General features: G+C 49.2%; 1 protein-coding gene and 1 long non-coding RNA gene across 4 annotated transcripts in view; both read right to left on the bottom strand.

The window, feature by feature from the left end:
* Positions 1-5,885, bottom strand: part of TMCC1 (transmembrane and coiled-coil domain family 1) — a 112,133-nt gene extending 106,248 nt beyond the window's left edge. For both annotated transcript variants that reach the window (XM_074914099.1, XM_074914103.1), the window contains exons 1-2: positions 5,795-5,885; positions 2,017-2,255 (exon numbers count right to left, since the gene is read on the bottom strand). The gene's annotated coding sequence lies outside the window, so the exon portion shown is untranslated. The remainder of the gene's footprint in view (positions 1-2,016; positions 2,256-5,794) is intronic.
* Positions 5,886-6,547: 662 nt separating this feature from the next.
* Positions 6,548-18,818, bottom strand: part of LOC141964201 (uncharacterized) — a 56,596-nt gene continuing 44,325 nt past the window's right edge. The window contains exons 4-5 of one of the 2 annotated variants that reach the window (XR_012634282.1): positions 17,185-17,300; positions 6,548-7,282 (exon numbers count right to left, since the gene is read on the bottom strand). This is a non-coding gene — a long non-coding RNA (uncharacterized LOC141964201). The remainder of the gene's footprint in view (positions 7,283-17,184; positions 17,301-18,818) is intronic. The other variant, XR_012634283.1, reaches the window with a different exon arrangement.

Here is an 18,818-nt window from a genome sequence, read left to right as displayed (position 1 = left end):
ACATTCTCCAGTGTATACAATTTCACCTTTCAGACCATTTCTTTATACCACAAGAAAACTTTATCTCCTACTCAAATTCTCTGCCACTCCACACATTAGTAGTATTCACTTTTAATCACATGAGTTTGAATAATGAAACTGCAGTTATTGCAAACAACACTTAAATGATGCTTTTCATGAAATGAAATGCTTTACAAAGGTAGATCAACCTCATCTTAGAGAGGAGGAAATAAAGATCAAGGCCTTGCTTAGGGGTATACAGTCAGGGACACAGAATCTATGTATTCTTACAGGTTTTCAGAGCTACTGCATGGATTGTTCAATTTTCACACAACAGCAGCTTTTTTGGGAAATGCACACCAATTTTTATTGATGGAATTAGACTGTGAAGTTATTGATACAGAACTAAAGAAAGGTACCTAGTTGGTTACAGAGTCCAAGTCCCTGGTACACCATCTACAACATGCATCGAAAAGGTGGTACATTCATTTATTATGATTTATTAAATGAATGAACGCTCAAACCATTTCACTCCTGAAGCTCTGGTGGGTGTCTCCAGTTTTCATGAAAGCAGCTCACAGGAAACAAAATCCCTTTTCTGCCCGATGCTCCTTTAGTGTGCTACCACAGCCAAGTAACAACGCCCAGGTTTGACTGAGGAACACGTCTGAAGCTTCCTGCACTAAGTTCTGCCCACTCATAACAGAGGAATTTACCGAGCCATCAGCCCCTGCCCCCAGCTCTGCTTGGAGTCTGGGCACGGCAGGAGGAGTAACTGTGTGCAGAGAGGGATCCCCTCCTCAACCACAGCCCCTCGCTGCCAACTACAGCTCACACCCGCGGGGCAGACAGCCCACCTTGCGTCCTGCACAGGACCATCACCATCAGGCTGTTAACCCAGACAGGTAGGTAGGTCAGATCTGTGTCCCTCCAGTATCACCTCAGCCTGAATTGCTGGAGCTCATGAAAAAAAGCTTTTAAGGGAATTGTCTGCTGAAGACACACTGTACAGCAATGCAGCATGCTGGACGATTCAGTTAGGTATTCACTTTCAGCACATTAGTTTTCCTTTAAAAAAAAGATAATGAATAATCAGTCTCTTCTGGAGGACAGAGATGTGTTTGGCGACCTTTCGCTGTAACCCACAATTAATAGATAAGACTGCCACTGCGCTGGTGTGTCAGAATGAATGCCCACACCAAAAAGATAACACCTCCAAGCAGTTTACGAAAGGAGAGTCAACAGATGTTATCAGCGCACGCTGGCCTCTTCTAAGGCCACACGGAGGAAGTTAGCCGACTTCCTCATTCCACCTTCAGAATTCAGTATGAAAGGACAGCTAAAAGGTGAAATACAGCTATGGAGGCTGGAGCATTTCTGCCCTTCCAGAGCTGGGGTTCTCCACCTCCTGCACCCGGCAGGACAAAGCTGCAGCCGCAGGCAGAGCCCCGCGGGTCTGCACGCCGCGGGCACACGGCCCTTGCCGTGGGCACTGCTGCTCCCCGGGGCCGGGACCGCGGCACTGGGGCCCGGGCAGCCGAGCGGCTCCTCTCCCAGCCCTCACTGAAGGTCCGTCCCAGCTGAGGGCAGGTGTCTTTAACTTCACCCAAACTCGTTATCTAGCCAAGCAGAGAAACATCCCCTGCCTCCCAGGTGAATTCAACGACTGCTTACTGCCTGTCAAATGCTTGGAAGAAAATCTCTACAGACCGTGGTGGCATTTAAGAACTGAATGGGTAAACACTGAAGGCTCGGGCCATACAGCACAAGCTCTTCTGGAAGGAATCTTTTGAATATTGCTACAGCAGGTTCAAACACAGTCACCCTCCCTATCTGTCAACTAGACATTCTGGTGCTTGTACAGACTCACTGCACACATGTATATTCCACTGCTGCAACATGAATAATGGTGCAGATCAATCCGAATCTACAACACATATGCCTAGAGTGCTCTTTGCCCTGTAATCAGATGGCCTTTTCTTCCCATTTGTTACAAGTCATAGTAGGCATACCTACCTCAAAATTGCTCAGGTTAGCTCATCTCTTTGCATAGATATCCTCACAGTTGTAATCCAAATGTCTTTGACAGAGGTCTGATTTTAAAAATACTTAGAAGTATAAATTCCACAGGAAAGCCGGGGAGGGAAGAAGATACCATTTATCAGCTTCTACATTTGCAGACATCTGCAGTCAGTAGTGTAAGTCATTTTCACGGCAAATCTTGGCAACAAAGCTTCTTTGTAGAGGAGAAAGACCTGTCAAAATTAACAAGCATAGTAAGAAACACCATTAACATCTGATAAACAGCAAAACAGCACCACAGATTGAGTGTTCTTTGGAGAAAATAATTAACTCTTATTTGCAATATTGGATTTCTGTTAGCTTTGACATATTTAAAATCAGAAGCAGCCTGTTAAGTTAGCTCATACTCTAAGTACTTTAACCTATTAATTACCTCAAGGAGGAAAATACTCTAACCATTCAGATAATGTTTGATTATAACAGGGCAATTAACACAATGCCACACCACAGAGTGCCTTGTTTCAGACAAAATCTCCCAGCTCATTAAATGCCTTGATATTCACTGCGAATTTTTACACAGGAATGCTTGTGTGACCCATGTCAGACTAAAGAATTAAGCTGCTGTCCAAAGCGAGGGCTAACAGAGGGAGTGACGGAAGACCAACACAGCACAGATAGAAGGCACATACGAGGGCAGCTCCTGCACAGCATAAACATTCAGGAGCACTGACACACTTCTGAACTTACCTAATTTGGATTTAAGTTAATAAAACAAACTCTTTGGAGCAGAGACCTTCTGTGTTTGCATTTCATCTAGTATGGCAGATCTAGGTTCCAAATCAAAGCTGTTCAATATAATTATCATACAAATTTTTGTACATTTGGTACAACAGTAGGACTCCTCTTTAGAAATAAAAAAGGTCAGCTAGTTTTGCATTATCAGAAAATGCTTCTGAAAGCATGAAGAGATTTCATTTTGCAAAAAAGACATTTCACTCCATACAATTACTTGTTTCCTCCTTCCCTTTTCCTTCTGTGACCATTTTAACATGCTTGGCCAGAGGAACAATTTTAATAATATGAAACTTATATTCAAGCTTAAAGAATCAGCTCACTGTGCTGTGGCAGCATCCAGTGTCTCAACTGTTTAGGGGGTTTAAGAACTTTAAGTATTTAAATCATAGCAGACTACTGACTTTCTAGTAGACCTGCCAAAGCACGGCTAGTCTGCCACCTTCACATTGGAAAAAGTGAAGATATGGGAGCGAAATGTAAAGATGCTGGTTTACCCACTATTAAACACTGTGCCAAGTTCAGAGAATCGCAGACTGGTTGAGGCTGGAAGGAACCTCTGGAGGTAACCTGGTCCAAACCTCTGCTCAAGCAGGGTCACCTAAAGCTGGTTGCCCACAAACCACTTTAACAAGCCGCACTGTTGAAATACTACCCTCTCACCCTCAAGAGTTAACATGAGTCCTCTATTAGTTCTGAAAAAATTAATATCCTCATCAAGCGGGTGCGATCCTCTCTGCGTTCCATCAGGCAGTATGCACACACACTGCAGCAATCAGCTTTCAAACACCGCAGAGTACAGACATACAGGAGAACCACTAGCTGTATTTTAGAGGTGAGGAGACTTCAGGTCAGTCAAGGGGAAGCAACCCCGCCTGAGCAATAACTTAAACTCAAGGATTCCACTTCCCAAAGTCCAGCTTTCATTAGAGGGGGACAGCCGTGAAACCACCCAAGAACACATCAGAGCACCACACTGGAGAAGCAAGTGGAGAGAAGATGCCTCCCCTGAGACCCCCTAAACAAAAATTCCTAGAAACCCAGCCCAAGATACTATCACACCAATTATTTTTGAATGGGTCAAAACCAAATCTCTGAAAGACCAGACAAGACACTAATAACAAGGTTTGCCTAACTCCCGTGCAAAGGACAGCAGCCCACTCAATACAAAACCACCAGCTTGCAGACAGGCTCCAAACCACTCACCGGACTAGTCCAGGAGCTGACCCGCTAGATACAACCCACTTCCTGAAGAACGTACCTCTTGAAACACACAGAAAAAACCCTGTAGTCTTCCAACAATTTCTATTTTGTATCTGAATTAGAAGCAGCTTTTAATTACTGGATCCCTAGCTATGATTAAACAAGATGTGAGAGCCCAAATCATGCCAGAGACCTGCTTAAAAATCAAAGCCCAGAAACTTTTATGTGGTACATGGGGAGGGAAGCCCCAAACTTTTTAATGGCAAAAACTCTTGTTTTTTTAAAATGGCATGAAAGCCCGATGTCCCAATCTATTTCTAACACAAAGTCTACACAAAGTAGATTTTCCTCTATCTTCAGTTTGCTTCCATATTTTGCACGACTTTCTGATCAGTTGAGTGGGTTTATCAGGCAGCTGAGCGGGATGCAGCGGATACAAAGCTCCAACAAACTTGTCCATTTGGCACAGGAACCCTCTGAGGCTGCGGAGGTCACTGAGTAGTGCAAGTCCTGCAAGCTGAGGGGCACCACTATCCCTCGACGAGAGAGGATAGGATCCCCCAGCACCGAGAGGAATAATCCACCTGGCTAGGACACCTGGCCTTCCTCACCTCCGGATATTTCCAGACAAAGACTCTACCCTGAGAGGAGCATCACCCTGTTGACTAAACATCAACCCATCCACAACACGCTGCTCTTGCTTAAGTGAGCAGCAAGGGCAGCACCACTTGCTCCCCAGACCCAGGAGGACCTTCTTGCACTGGCTCAGGGCATTACTACTCCAGCGGCCACACCTGTAGCCCAGACGTGCGTTACTAAGGGCCTCCACCATGCCGGAACATCCGACTTTAAGGTTTGTGGCTGATGGACACGGTTTCTGATGAAGTGGTAGTTACATTACTGCTCCTCTACTCTCCCACTCAGACCTCCGTACCTCCAGCTCATACCTTCACACCCTCTGCCCGACAAGGAGCCTCCTTAAGTTTCCTCACTGACCAGCTCCCGCAGTGACGCCGATCCTCACCCCGCTGCCCGCAGGATTTGTTACTAGCGCAGAGGGGGGATCTCCGGTATCACCGGCTGCAGTTGCACACACAAGTTACGCTGAGGGTTTCAGCTCCAAGCCTCATGACTTCTGGGACTTGTAAAGCTCGGAAGCCACCGCTTCGTATCTGAGGTTCTCTACGGGAGGGGCCTGTCTCCGAAAACCCGTTTTTAGAGGGCACAATTTGAGCTCACTTACATGTCAGCACAATGAAATAATTAGTATCTAAATTATCGCATAAAAGACGGCTGAGGTGGGAAGGGACAGGCGAAGAATGCGCCCAGCCTCTCGCTATCTCAAAAACCGGTAAGGTCAGCCGCAGCGGCTCCTCCAAAACAAAGAGCCCCCGCACCAGCAGCGCCTGTGCAGACGCTCCCGCACGCCCGCACCGGGCCCCGCCGCCTCCCGGGCGGGGCTGGGCGGCTGCCAGGGCCTCACGCCTCCCCCGGGCCCGGCTGCGCCTCCGCGCAGGCCGGCGCCGGCCTCGGGCCCAGCGAGAGGGCGGCGGCCCCGCCGGCGAGCGCCCGGGCCCGCCGCGCCGGCCCCGGCAGCGCGGCCAGAAGGGGGTGGCCGGGCCGGGCCGGGCCGCGGCCGGGGGACGCCGAAAACGGGGCGGCGGGAGGGGGCGCGCGGCCGAACAGCAGGTCCGGAGGCGGGTGAGGCCCGGCCCGGCGGGGGGAGGATCCCCTCGGCCCCGGCGGGGGGACGGGGGACGGGGGGTCGGTCACTCACCGCCCGGGCGCGTCACCGCCGGGTGCTCCATCCCCGCGCGCCGCCAGAGCCCTCGCCCCGGCCGCGCTCGACGTCAGCGCGCAGCCGCGAGGGGCGGGGCAAGGCGGGAGGCCACGCCCGCTCTCGGCGGCTCCCTGCGCCGCGGAGCCACGCCCCCGGCGGTGCTGCGGCCCCGGCGGTGCTGCGGCCCCGGCTCCGCGGGGTGGTGCCCTGGCCCCGAGCAGGCGCCGCCGGCCGTGACCGCGGTGCTGCGAGGGAGCAGCCGCATCGCTTGTGGCTCCAAGCGTCCTGCCGGCCCCCAGCCGGAGGCGCTGGCCCTGCCCCGCTCCTCTCCGCGCGGTTTTGACGCTTCTCGGCTCCGGTTCCTCTCCCACACGCGCTCCCGACGCTGCAGCCGTCGCAGCGGCCTCGCACAGCCCCGCCGTGTCCCGGCTCCGCGGTGGCCTCTGCCTGGAGCAGGAGCCGCTGCTGCCCCAGGCCCCTCCGCACCCTGGCGGAACGGCCCGTGTGCCCCCGGGACGGGTGGGGGTCACCGGGCTCCCCGGTGGGACAGCAGGCTCTAGGAAGGCTGCACTGCGCTGCCAGGCTGCGGACGGGTTTGTGACCTCTGGTTTCCTTACGGGATAGTGCTCGCGGTTGAGATGACCATACAGAAACTTCCAGAATAGTTTACACACGTCCCAAAGGCCTCCCCGATCAGCTGCTGCTGGTTTTCCACCATCACCATCATCTTATCGGCGAGCTGGACGAAGTCTCCAAGGAGACAGCAAAGACCTGACCATCTCTCTCCACCTGGGCAGCGATGTTACCCACAGGGGCTGTGCTGGTGTATTTTTAGAAGGCTTCACCCTTTCTGGAAGCTGATTCGATGACAAATTTGCCTTGATCTGTATTTGTCTGATGCAATTCATGTATTTAGCTGCAAAAAAGTTGGAATTTATAAAACCTGTCTTTTATTTCAAACCAGGGCTCATTACTTCTTATATTTTTTCATGTAAAGCTCAAGAGTTAATGAACACCAGCCAATATCTTTCCCACTCAAACCCCCTCCTCACTGTCCCCCGTTCTCTTTCCTCCCCTGTCCCTCCCAGGTCACACTCCAGCGTGCCCTGAAGCCGGCACAGAGCCTGGCTGTAACACATCGGGGGGTACGGGGAGGGCATGAGCTGTATATGCTGAATTCCAGCACTGGCACTTGAATTACAGTCACAGGGTGTGCCGAGAAGACACGGATCCTGACGTGCCAAGAAAACCTGAAGGCAGGAAATAAGAGATGGTGAATCTTTGCCTACTAAAGCAAATATGCACCAGTGGCACAGTCAGAGCTCCGCTGAGGAGTGGGGAGGTGATGGATGTATCATCTCTCAAGGGCCGCTCCCTCCTTACCACCTTCTTTCTATGAGGCTTCAGCAGCCAAAGAAGCTTCATGGCTTTTCATAAACAACTGGTCATCTGAGGCCTGGCTGGGCGTCGCGTGGTTTGCAGGACCTAGGAAACAAGGACAGTTTATTTAAAGCTGATAGGAACTTTGTTCCTTCCCCTATCTACTAAAAAAAAACATTTTGCAGAACTAGCATGACATCATTTAAAATTTCCTCTTTAAAACGTTTTTTTACCTCTCCTTCTTTTCAAAGGTGAATAACCCCGGGCTGGGATCTTGTACCAGCACATGAGAACGGAAAGTGAGAGCGACCAAAGGCAGCGAGTGCACCCGACTGGCCGGATTCCACTGGCTGTCCTCAGAGCATGTACGATGTAAACAGCACACATGGTGGCATTTATATTCAAAATATTAATTCATTTTTTTCTTATTTATTAATAACAATTATCCAAGTAAGTAACAAATTGTTAGTGTTATATCTCCAGTTGACATTAAATTTGGCTTTAAGTACATAAGTCTAATAACTACAACATGACTGAGAATATCAGATTCAAAAGTTCAAAGGAAATCTGTGGGTTTAGACAACATATAGAAGTGATGAACCAGGTAGCCAAGGAAGTAATTAGAGCCCAATTATCCCTTTCTGCAGGTACTGGGTATTGATGTTTTGGTTTATTAATTATCTTCCTTCTTTACATACTTTCTAATAGGACTTTCTGCCATATATTTCTGTATATGATCTTGTACTGTGTAATTCATTTTCAAAAAGTATATTCAAAGAGGAGAACATTGCAAATCTACAAATAGATATTCAGGGAACAGCTTTTATGTCACAGCTTTGTCACATCTCTGTTTTTTCAGAACAGCTGAAGCCAAGGGAGCTCAGAATCTCTGAAAGCCAGACAGCACAATGTTTTTGTGCACGCACAATCCAGATCTGTAGACCTACATGTACCCATGGACAGGAGCCAACACTTATTACAGAGACTCCTGTTGTGGACTCTGAGGTGAGCTATCGCTGTAGTACAGCTCGAGAGTTTCAGGTGATAAACATTCCAACATAAAATCAGCTCACTCCTCGCACAGGAGAAAACAGTTTGGGCCTCACTGGTCTCTGTCCAACACAGTGGCTTGTGCCAGTGCAAAGTGAATGCAAAATAAGCACAGCAGTTATTTTTCTGGGCTGGTGGCATTCAGCACAGCTCTTAATGCTCATTTGCACAGAAAGTCCTGTGACAGACAGACTATGGGTCTAAATAGAAGGTAAGAGGATGAAAGCTGGGCTAAAACACTAGAGCAAATGGCTTGCATGGGGCTGAAACTGGGGAGGGTCTCTTTGTGCTTCTATTAATTGATTTTGATTCCTGTGGGGAAAAAAACAGCTTGTGGACTGAACAGATTGACCTTTCTATGCCTTCCTCAAAACGTTACCTACACTACCCTGGTCAGTTCTTGGTTTGTTAGCCAGGCCCTTCAGTAAGATGAAAGTCCCCAGCCTTGTAGGCAGGAGCCATTGTGCCTCCAGACAGGATTATTTTTGGTCCTGTTCTTGTATAATTTTTGCTCTTTCAATAGAGAGTTGCTGGGAATAAACCAAGTAGCAGACTGAAGACGGACATGAAATAACCAGGTGAATTGAACGTAGCAGACTGAAAAATTACATTCAGATTAAGGTTTAGCTCTTTAATCTCCAGTCACTATAGAAACTAACCCTGCCTGACTGCTGGGATACCATTTCAGAAGCACCAGCAGGCATCAGCTACGCTGCCAGAAATGGTGAATAAAGGACATGAGCTACCCTGGGAGTTTGTTATAGAGAGAAACACAAGCTCAGGAGGGCAGTTCTGGTTAGAATGGTGAAAAATCTTTGCTGATCTGACCTGGAAAAAATGTACCTTTTAATTCAGCATCGGCTCTGAGGGAGGCCTTATAGCAACAACCAAGAGTTTGTTTTGTCACTGCCGTCCTCCTGAAATCTGATTCCCTTTACATTCACATGGCAGTCTCACTCCTTCTTGCAGAGCATCAGGAGATGTGGCTATGTTACAGATGTCTCCCAATATCCACGTGATACAGCTCGGTTTTGCAGTACTCTCACTACAAGGGAGTTACTACTTTGATATGTACCACCAGATGTCTGGGGATAGGGTTCGGAATGATACGGGGCAAACAGAGGAGAAAAAAGGAAATTTTTTAATGTGTCGCAAACTATTTCCAATAGTTGCAGGGGGTTACTTAACAGGGTTTGGATGCCAGGCACCTCAACACAGGCGGAGGTTGGGCTTGTTTGGCCACCACCTGCAGTGAACCTTCTGGCTTCAGTGTTAGACGAGGAAGTTTTCCAGTTGTTTAACTCCCACATCTGTAGTGACTGTCCCCAGCATCTCAATGCTTAGACCACATCCCCGGCAGTTCGGCTGAGCTCGGTAGTGTGCCCCATTTAGTCTGCTGCCATCTATCCCTGCAGCCTCCAGTGGTTCACAGGCAAGCTGGACCAGTGCCCAGAGAAGACCCTGATCTGATATGCCCCAGGGGCGACGGGAGCTGCAAGACCGCTGCCCTTGAGCTGCCTAAACCGAGTGTGGGTGCGCCCGAGCTCCCACCACCTTCCTTCTGGTGGCGTGTGCTCAAGGGCCAGGTGCCAGAGCTTCTTTTCCTATACAGCACCCATAGTCGCCGGCCAGTAGGGCTGTACCTAAATGTTAGCCACACCACTGCCCTGGGTGCCGCTCACGTGCTTTAATCAGTCGGCAGAAAGGCTACTCTGCTCACACAGAGGTGACTAATATGAAAATTTCTGTAGGGAAAAATCTATTTTCTTCTAGTAACGGTAAAAGAAATGTGTTACTGTGAGGGTGGTGAGACACTGAAACAGATTTCCCAGATGTGGCTGTGGATGCCTCATCATTCCAGGTCAGGCTGGATGGGGCTTCAAGCAACCTGATCTAGTGAAAGATGTCTTTGCCCACGGCAGGGGAGTTGGACTTAGATGATCTTTAAGGGTCCCTTCCAACCAAAACCATTCTATGATTCAATGAAATGTGATTGTTGAAACACAGTATTTGCTGTAACCCTCTTTAACCATGAGCATGAGCACTCTGACATCCTTATGGGCTGAAATCTAAAGCTCTGGGAGATGTGCTCTCACTCTGTCACACTCGCATTTCATACGCCTATCATATGACAGTGCCACGGAAGAAATCTCCCTGGACACATTTTCTTCCTCATCTAGCTGATTTATACACTAAAGCATGCAGTTTCAACCACACACTGAAACAGCATCACAGCCACTTATGCGAAGAAAAGGGCCTTGCCAAAAACACGGGGGGAATAAAATAAACATGAGCCTTGGCCAAAACTGTAAGATCTGAACTGCGTCGGAGGCTGCAAAAGGAAATAGAAAAAGGACACAGACTGTAAGTCTTGATTAAGGCTCTCCAAGAAGAGCGTGAAGAAAAAGGTGCAGCATCAGCTGGAGGATGACTGAAGTCCAGGGAGATGGCCCTGGGAGAAACACTGCAACTGGTACACATGGTGACAGGTGGGGCTGGGCTAGGAGGCTTCTTCCTGCAGGGTCTAAGCACACACGGCTCTACTCATCTCTACCCCTGCTACTCCATCGTGGTAAGAAGTGCAATCATCCCAGAGCGCAATCATCCCAGGGTGCAATCATCCCGAAGTTTTTACTTGGCTGACACCACCACATCTGAGTTCCTCTTTCCCACTCTTTTCTTCCTTATTCCCTTGTTTGGTGGCTGCCACTGAAAAACACTGGGAAAAAAAAAGACACACAGGTGTAGGACACACACCTTCAGAAAATAAATGACCTCCTAATGACTTCAGCAGCTTCTTGTTCACAGCCAGACTACTCTGGTCTTGTCAGGTTTGCTAGGCTGGGCAAGAAAAGCAGTGGTACTTGGAGTGAAGCTGTCCAGGAAAACAGATGCTGGATGACACGTGCCCACGAGTCACGTCAGCGTCACTGCCTTGTCCAAATGGCAGGAGGAAGCACTCCTGCCTTGAACTCCTGTCTTTCACGTGAGAAAGAAAACCAAAGTCTCTGTTGCTTACAGGTAAGAAAGGAGCCCTGAAAATTGGCAAGTGTATTCTTCTTCTCTGGCTTACCCACTATTATTTCAATTGGACTTTGCCTCCTGTATTCACCAATCTTTACATTTTTCTGCTCTGCTGTTAGACAGGCGACTGATCACAGACCAGTGTGTGTGCTCTAGGGGCTCGTATGGTGATGGGTATGCACAGTTGCATGGCCACAGACCTCTTTCATGCATGCAGTGATCATAGTTTCATGCATAATACTGCATGTGTAAAGAATAATTCAAATAACTCCTGTATGAAAGCACAAAATTAGGCATGTACATTTGAAATACACAATGAGATAATGCATACTGAAAGAGGGGAGAATAAATTCAAAGTTGTTCAGGTTAAATAAATAATTGCTCTCTGACAAGTTCTAGCCACACCAGCAGTTGCCCAAGAGCAAGAAGAAACTATCTGTTCTTTGAAAGTAAGAAATAAAGCAGAACATTGAGTCTTGCTCGCAAATACAATGGCAGCTGCTTTGGCATATCTTAACCTTCACTGGCAGGCTCCGACAAGAATGTCAGCAGTCATAACAACATTGCTTTTGCTATCATGGCAGGAGTAAGAAGTGCTGAGCTGCAAAGCTCACCATTTAAAAAAAAAAAAGGGGAAGGAGAAAAATAGAGTTAGCCTGCAGGGCTTAACTGAAAACAGGCCATCAACTTGGAAGTGTAGAATGGAGGACAGGGGTCAGGAGTTTGCTAAGAGGATTTTCACAGATAGGCGTGCGATGTCAGTGCTCTCATGGCAAAATGACACCTGTTACTCTGGTAAATCTGGAAAGGCTGGAAAACATAGGAGATAAAGTTCTCTGAGACAGTTCCACTGGAACCTGTGGCACAGCAAGACCCAAATACCAATTCAGAGAGAGACTAAGTAACCTCAGATCAGTGTTTAAAGCAGTACTGAATCCTAGGAAAGACTATCAGAAGTCAGGACTGTAAATCAGATGTGGACTTTAACCCCACAGAGTGAACTCATCTAACGTGTCAGATACCAAATGCTACAGTCAGCCTGGATTCAAACTGATTGGGACTGAATTTTGCAGCTAGTATTCATACCTCTAATTCATACCCATGCAGTTCCAGCTTCAGGGAGGGGAGTTTTGTTTGCTGTCAAGGATGCAATGTGAGATACGTGGCAACAAAGATCCTGTTCATCCATGTGCTTATCTGGATTCTTTGTGGCTTGTCATTTCAAGTGCTATTAGGGACCCTGGATGGCTCTGTTTGGGGGTTTGCAATATAAAACAGCCCTTAAGAACTGGATTTACAGAACTGACTACCACAAAGGCTTGTTAGGGCACCACGGGTTAAGTAACCAAAATGAATACAACACTTTGAAACTGCAGGACCAAATCAGTAATGCTCACCAGTCTGAGTGGTGCTTCCAGTGCTGCTGTGAGCACCAGTGTCCCCTGGAGTATGAGGGATGGAACCAGAGGTTCAATGAAAACTGTGCAAAGGCAGAAGTATGATGTGAGCACTAACTGGGTTATGTCATTGCTCTGGCATGCAGACTGTGTTTAATTAGTAGTAGGTATGGGTATCAAGGCTAAAATAGGCTAACTCTGTCTAAAAGCATATAATGGAAATTAAATATAACGAGCATGGGCCATAGGGTCCCCCCATGCAGGGCCTGTGCTGAGAAGAGGCACGGGAGCAATAATGCTGCAGTGCTGCACACGGGGAATAGCGCGGAGCAGAAGAAACTCTCTTTGCTTTGGAACTTCTTCTCAATGGAGCGGAAAAGAATGGAGCAGAGCTGGGCAACATCTTGTTTTTCATGCTCCGGAGACTGCAGGGCATGCTGCAAAGGCTGTAAATGAAGCCTGATTTCCATGTGGCTTTGCCTGTGTGGAAGGCACTGCAGAGCAGGGAGCCAAAAAAGGCATCTCCCCTGAACTGGGCAGGACTTACCTAACAGCTAAGGTCTGCAAACACTCTGGCTCATAAACCCTGCCAGCATGTGCTGTACGTGCACCCTGTAGTGCATAACCATGGCTTCTTCATTACCTCTAGATTTATTACCTGTAAATTAACAACGCAGGGGCTGGATTTCTGAAGCAAAGACTGCCTAATGGAAAGACCCTCCCCTGGAGGGAAAAACCTATGAGGCTGGACAATGGATGAGCATCTCTCCTAGAAGAGAGGATGACGTGAGTGCTGCATCTTTCTGCAGACTCCCTTCGGTATTCACCTTCACCAGCCAGCAGCCAGCTAAGCCCTTCACGGTTTGCCTTGTCTTCGCAGCTTCCGGAGACGCTTGGGCTGGCAAAGCATGAAGCCAAAATATTTTACATGTACCAGTTGAGCCTTTCATTACTTCAACAGAAGTAACTTGAGGGAGATGGAAGACCGTCTACTGAGGGATGTAACTCAGAATTTGCTCCACAAAATTCTAGGACCTCCCAGAAAGTATCCTTCTGTATGCTGCCTGCTCTGTTAGGTGCTGGGCTGATGCAGAGGACGTGGTTTGTTATGACTGATTTTGCCTGGTTCAGTCTCTTTATAAGAAACCTGGGGACTCTTTCCATACTGGCTGGTACTTTTGCCAAGACAGAAACTTCAACACTCAGACTGTTCAGTTAGAAAGGGGTACAGAAGTTTGAAGAAGCTGAAGGAATCAAAATTTAATTAGACTTCTTAAAAACATTCGGTATGTGTGGTAATGTAATTCAAGATCAAAGGAGTATCTACCAGAAAATATAAGTTTAAAATATTTACATCCTATTTCCCCTCTTATGTTTAGCGATGACTAACATTTAGGAGGCATGTGATACCCACATGATAAACAAAGTCACAGTTAATGTCATTTTAAAAAGCCTGCAAGGCATCTGGTTAAACAAAAGTCCAGTGAAATCATGTTGCTTTACAACAGAAGGGAAGTCTTGTGAGCTGCAGCATAACAGAGAGGGAAGTTAAACCAGAAAGTGCCCTAATAAAACAATTGCCACTGCAAGCAATTTGGAAGGGGTAACATGTAAAGCTCGTTTTTCTCAAAAGTGGCTGAAAAAAGGGTCCATCTTCCTTGCTCCAGCCTTTCCCCCAGGTCTCTGGGACCTGGGATTCCTCAAGGTCGGTCTTGCTAGTAAAGACTGAGGCAATTAGGCATTCAGTACTTGAACTTTCTCCAGGTCCTGTGTAACCAGGACCCCTGTCTCGCTGAGCAGTAGGCCCACGTTTTCCCTAGTGTTCCTTTTGTCTCCTATGTACTTCTAGAAGCCCTTTTTGTCTTTGACATCCCTGGCCAGATTCTTTCCATTTGTGCTTTAGCTTTCCTAACTTCATCCCTGGATGACAGGACAATGTTTCTTTATTCCTCCCAGGTCTCTGTGTCTTCCTTTTTAGGGCCAAGAATCATCAGGAAATGCTTCAACGGGAATCTTCTCAGGCTAAATCCCAGAAGTCCAAGAATGGTAACAGTGCTTTGCTTTGAAACTCTCCAAGAGTGGTTCCTGATCAGGGGGTCACTTAGTCCCAGGTACGTGTATGAACAACTTACAAAATCCCAGAGCAGAAATTATTCCAACACTGCTATGCAGACAGAGCCATGCCCTATTACTGTACCGGTGAGCCAGCTGCTTATGCTTCACAGCGAGTTCAAACCCAGCTCCAGGTATCACAACATTTCTGTGCTTCCAACTGAGCCGAGCACTGCACCCCACACCCGTCAGTGCAGTTATCCACAGAGCCCAGCAAGAGCCAGATGTGCCCAGCTACAACACTGGCAAGGAAGCAAAGAGGAGTGCTGCAAAATGTGAGGTGTTCATTGTAGAGCAATGAGACTCTCACTGTGTTGTAAGCAGACTTCCCAAGAACTCTGCCAGCGAGTGCCTTCCTGAAGTTAGCGGCTACCTTTGCAGAAAACATTTTCTCTAGGTAATTCTTCACTTTTGTTCTTCATGGCTCACAAAGCAGAGCACAGCCTGCCAAGGAGCAGGAAAAAACACACCTTCCATTGCCAAACAGACTCTTGGCTCTGACCTCTATGTCAGAGAAGCAGGAAAGGACAGTGATGCCAAGGTTGTCTCTGAATGGTTCCTAAGACTCAAAATGTTCCTAATCCATCCAGTTTCAGCACATCAGAAACACTTAATCCAACCTGAGGTGTATCAGAGCAATAGCATATCCCCAGTTGGGTATTAAAGGGCTTCTAATTAGATCTGCTGGCTCCTGTGAGTAAATTACTGCAGCTCAGCTCTTGTGGTCCAGAAATTCTAGGGAGCGTTCAATGAAATTACAGCTTGTTATAACTTGAAGGGTGCACTTTACTTTCTACATAATGGTGTAATGCAATAATATGATGAAAAATAATGTACTTTCATTTGCAAAGTGCTCCGTCTCTTCTAAGTGCTCCAATCCAGCCAAGGAAGTTAAGAAAAGTAATTAATGCAAATAGTAATAAAAATGTAGCCTTTTCCATGTGGCATTTCCAAGCAAGTCAGCCTCAAATCACTGCTCTGGAGCTAGACAAATATGATCAGCCCCCTCTGCAGATGGAGATGCTGCTTTAAAACACATGACGTTGAGCTGAAGGGAAGTTTGAGCCTGTCACAAACACTGTGTCTGCAGCTCATGGGTGCGCAAAGCATCAACCACTTGCCACTCACTAAAGAAGCAGGGAGGATAGCAAACAACCAGCTATGTACTTAAGAAAAACTTGTGGAATTTTTCAAGAAAGTTATTCTGTGTCCTTCCCATTTGAGGATGTCGACAGAGCAGTGAATTACTGGTCTACTTTCTCTGCTGCTGTGTTTCTCTGGCTTCAATAGAGTCACAACAATAAACCAATGGACTATTAGGCTCAAATCACTATTGGCCCACAGAATAAGGGGAACAGTTCACTGCTGCATTATCACTTTCTTTTCCAGATGGGTAGGAATGGGGAAGGGAGGAGAGAAAGGATTCTTCCTCTTAATGTGTGCATGCTCACCCGCTTTTCATAACACTGGTGAAACCTGCCCAACTTTGTCAGACCAGTCACTTTACAAACGGTTTCCTGAACAGGTCACCTCATTCTCTAGAGAATGGTGTAATGTAACACTACAATGAAAAGTAATGCAATTTGATTTTCAAAGTGTTCTGCTTCCTGTGAGCAATCAGGACCTACATTAAAGTTCCTACACTGAAAGTAAAATCACTGATATCAATGATTAAAAATACAGATTCACTCTCTGTCTGACGCTCATCAAGCGAACACTGTAGCTATTGCAACTGAAACCGCCTGTATTACTAAGTTCTGATGCTGGAATGGCAAAATCACAAGCTCTACTCATCAATTTTAAAAGTGCTTTTGTTGCTCCAAAAGGGCCTGTCTGGGGCCATTTCCAGATTCAGTAACAAAGTAAAGGCAAGACTCCCACAGATTTTGATTCAAACCACACAGGGACTGGGATTACGTGAGCGACGATTTCACAAGGCAAGATGTCCTGCAAATGTCCCAGACCCTTCCCACAAGCAGAGCTCAAGCAGAGTGCAAGAGGGTTGGCACATTTCAGGGGAATGAGGAGGAAGGAGAAGAGCAAAACACATTTGGTACAAGGTGAGGGCTCTGCAGTGTGCAGGCAGCATTGTTTCTCTGGGAAAACAGGTGAGAAAAGTGCAGGTATTGGGCTAATAACAAGGAAGCGAGTAATACCCCGTCACATGAATCAGTGAAAATTAGTAACATTCCATATCCTCTAAAACATGGAGGAAATGTATTGCTCTTGCATACTTTCAGGGGATGTTTTCCCCTGGTACCAAAAGAGATGGGCCTGGACCACATCTCTTCCCGACTGCCCTTCTGGGGTGAAGGTTCGGCCGGTAGCACTACGAGGAAGGGAGCCCCAGGCTTCCAACACTACCTAGAAAAGGGCAAGAGTGTTTTTTCCTGTTACTCTTTGTCTGGTTTAAAGACTGATCACCTTGGTTTTTAGTCTTCTGGAGCTATGGCAGGTATGCAGACTGGCATGCTAGGGAAGAAACGCTGGCACCTTGGCAGCTCTGTTTTCCCAGATTCTCCTTGGTGAATTCCTCGTACCTGCAAGCAAGTGGCAGAAGATGAAGGAGCCTGCTCAACTGGGAATCCCCAGCTTAGCTGCTATCTGCTCTGTTCAGTCTGAAAAAAAAAAGCAGCTTTCGTGCTGTACTTCTTCCTACAGTATCCAATTACAATCTCTGCACAGAGTGTGGAAGCATCCAGTCAAGTTCAAATTCTACAAAATCAGTGTAAAATATTTGTAACGGTATAGCCCCTCCCACGGTGAGGCATCCGCCGTTAACTGAACTGCCTTCCACCTGCCGAGGCAGGGCAGAGCGCTCCCCCGTTTCCAGGTGCGGGGGGTTGAGGCTCAGAGGACGGGGCTCCGCACCGGCTCCCGGGGGGCACGTCCGGGCCCCGCGGCGGCCCTGAGCTCGCTGCTCGCCTCCGGGCTTTCTCATTCCGTGCCTTGCCGTGATTCTGCTGCTGATTCCCGGCGCTTTTCAGCTAGCATGAGACCCTGGACGTTTTCCCCTTGGTGCGGCACAGCGCCCGCAGGAGGAGCGTGAGCGGAACGAACCGCCCGTGCCGAAGCTGCTTTTTTTACCCAGCAGTGCCACCTCCTGCTCCCGGCCTCTCACTGCAGCCGGGCTGACAGAGGAGCCCCCGGGCCGTGCCAGCCCTGCACAGCCGGGGGCACGGGGCGAGGGCTGCCGGGGGGCACAGCCGCCCGCCCCGCTGGGCCCGGCAGCTCCTCCTGCCCCTCTCAGCCGGGGCTTCGCCCGGGGCAGCCGGCAGCCCGGGCTGTCCGGGGCGCGGATCCCGCACAGCCGCGCCCGGGCGCAACGAGCCCGGGGGCCCCTCCGACACTGCGTGCCCCCAGCCAGCGGGTGGCGCCCCGCTCCCGGCCGCGGAGCCCCTCCGCAGCGGCGGCCCGCAGCAGCGCGGGGGGCGCACACCGGGGCCGTGGCGGCCCCGGGATCCCCGCGCCGAGCCCCCGGGACACCGGCACCGGCCGCACCTCCCGCCCGGCAGGGGGCAGCAGCGCCGCGCCGCGGGCACCGCCCTGCGCCTGGGCCTGGGCCTGCGCCTCCGCCGCGCCGGGGCCAGGCGCGGTAGCGCCCTCGCTGCCTCCTCGGAGCGCTCCCGAGGGGTCTGCCGGGGCCGCGCTCCCGAGGGGTCTGCCGGGGCCGCGCTCCCGAGGGGTCTGCCGGGGCCGCCTCCCGAGGGGTCTGCCGGGGCCGCCTCCCGAGGGGTCTGCCGGGGCCGCGCTCCCGGCCCCTGCACGGCCCGTCGGGGCTGCCGCCGCCGCTGTGCCCGAGGCAGCGCAGCCCCCGCTCTCCTCCCCCTGTGCTGTCAGCGGGCTGCGCCAGGAGAACGGGGACACTCGCACCTCGCGGTGCTTTTCTGCAAGCCGGGGCCTGGGCAGTAGCCTGCCCGAGTCCCAGGCATGCCGGAGGTCTCCCACACAGAGAAACCCTCACTGAGGAAGCAAAAGTTACAAAGATAGAAAAATATCCCATTGCTCTGTTGTCATTTTAGTGTCCGCAGAAGCACCGCAGAGCGTACGCTCACTGC

The sequence above is a fragment of the Athene noctua genome, chromosome 10 (genome assembly GCF_965140245.1).
Source record: "Athene noctua chromosome 10, bAthNoc1.hap1.1, whole genome shotgun sequence".
NCBI classification, from domain to species: Eukaryota; Metazoa; Chordata; class Aves; order Strigiformes; family Strigidae; genus Athene; species Athene noctua.
This window is presented reverse-complemented; position numbering and strand designations above follow the sequence as displayed.